Here is a 2500-nt window from a genome sequence, read left to right on the forward strand (position 1 = left end):
TATATATATATATATATATATTGAATCGTGTTTGATACAAATATGGTACGAAAAGTGCTCGCATGTAGTAATGGAGCGAATTATTATTTTTTTAAATAGTTACCACAATGTTTGAGACAGTCTACATTAATGTCTCAAACATTGTGGTAAATATTTTAAAAAATAATATATATATATATATATATATATATATATATATTATATATATATATATATATATATATATATATATATATATATATATAAACATTTGAAATATAATTAAGTTAGTTTGACTTCTACAACGTTGTTATCGAGCGTTGCTCTCATCAGGAATAGCTCCTTTTATACTTTTATACTAAAGTTGAGCACTATTATTTCATGGTTTTTGTTTTATAATTTATATATATATATATATATATATATATATATATATATATATATATATATTATATTATATATATATATATATATATATATATATATATATATATATATATATGATTTGTAAACATTTTAGTGTATTCCTCTTAGTAGGGACCTCTACTTGTGTCTGGATGAGACTTTTAGGTGATCTCAAACTAAGTACTTTGATAGTTTGCTCTTGGAATCTACATCTGTTCCCTATTTGAACCAATTCCCCTTTGTCTTACTTTTTCTTTTGTGCTTTAATTGTAATTCTAGAACTTATTACTATCCCATTTTCTTCATTTTTACTGGCGCTGATATGACCTTAATGTGTTGCAAGCGCCGTAAAACCCTCAAAAACAAAAACAAACAGTTTAGTGAGAATTACTCACAAACATGGATGGCAAAAAACACTAATAAAGGCCTGAGTGACGTCATTTTCATTCTATCTATAGATAGTATTCTCTTGACTAAGAAAGTCACAACATTGCCATCCTGAAATATAACTGACCAACACACAAACCTATGTGTAATCTTGGTCGTTTACACATAGTATGCACTTGACTAAGAAACTCACATCACTACCATCCGGAAGAATAACGGACCAACACACAAAACTATGTGTAACCTCGAACGTTTATAGTCTGGATAATACAGTTTAGTGAGAATTACTCATAAACGCGGATGCCAAAAAAAAAAAACAATGACAAAGGCCGGAGACGTCAGAATTTTTCACGATCACTGTCACTAATCAAGTCACTGGCCACGCTCAACATCGCTTGACTCTCGAGACAAGACGAGACATCGTACCACTGAAACACCAGGTATGAGAGTTTTTACCGAGATGAGGGTCATTTAAATCGATCGATATTTGAAGGACGAGTTTTCTGGCCAAATTTTTTTAATAGGATGTTTACCAGAGTCCATCAGTTAGATAAAAGGTGAAATGGAGGTTGGGACAAATGAATCTAAATAGGATTCAATAGTCGTAACGTCACTTCCTTCCTAATGACGCATGGTAACTTAGTAACACTGGCTCTAAACTATCGGAACAATGGCGGACGCCCGTATGAAATATTTCTCCGGCTAGCATAAAAACGCTTCCAGAGGAAAAAAAAAACACATAAATTTGATCATGTTTTGACTTTTACACATTCTGATCAAAAGGCATATGAAAAGGGAAGGAAAAGTTCTAGCCAGCATGAAGAATAAAAAGTAATGATTTTCTTTGTTTAGAACCAAGATGGCCGCCGTTGCCTGGCGGCGTGACATCAGACTACTGAATCCTATTGAAATCATGCTGACATCCACGTGGATTTTATCTCCAAAACAGGAGAGTAAATTAATACGTTTTATTTGATGTCGTTTCCGGAGAGAGCTGTTAATTCCAGACACGCCAAATTAATTAATAGAAAAGCTATTTACGTCCAAATCGACGGTGGTGGCTATTTTGGTATATGCTTTGTTGTTGCTGCTGTTTTTGTTATGTTCAATGTTTGATGTATTTGTTATGTTCAATGTTTGGTTTTTGCTTTGCTTTACTTTCGATTTGGATGTTTTTTGTTTTGCTTTTCTTTTATTTGTGGTTGTTTTTTTTTTTTTTGTTTTTTTTTATTACTATTTTATGTCTTGTTTAATATTGTTTCTTTATATATTTATTTATCTATTATTTTCATTATTGTTATCATTATTATTGTTTTTATTATTATTATAATTTCTTTTTTTCACTTAAAATTGATAATTTATATTGTAAAGGCCCAGAGCTTGTGTTTTACACGAGAATGAGCGCTGTATAAATGTGTATTATTATTATTATTATTATTATTATTATTATTATTATTATTATTATTATTATTATTATTATTATTATTATTATTATTATTATTATTATTATTATTATTATTATTGTTATTATTATTATTATTATTATTATTATTATTATTATTATTATTATTATTATTATTATTATTATTATTATTAATATTATTGTTGTTATTATTATTATCATTGGATTTGAACGCCTAACAGGCGACGGGCATTTATCCACTAAATGTGCTCAAAGCGCTTTACAAGGGGTCCATGGTCAACAGCAACATTTAACATGTAGGACGGG

The sequence above is a fragment of the Berghia stephanieae genome, chromosome 8 (assembly GCF_034508935.2).
Source record: "Berghia stephanieae isolate SIO BIC M18660-M18661 chromosome 8, UCSD_Bste_1.3, whole genome shotgun sequence".
Lineage (NCBI taxonomy): Eukaryota > Metazoa > Mollusca > Gastropoda > Nudibranchia > Aeolidiidae > Berghia > Berghia stephanieae.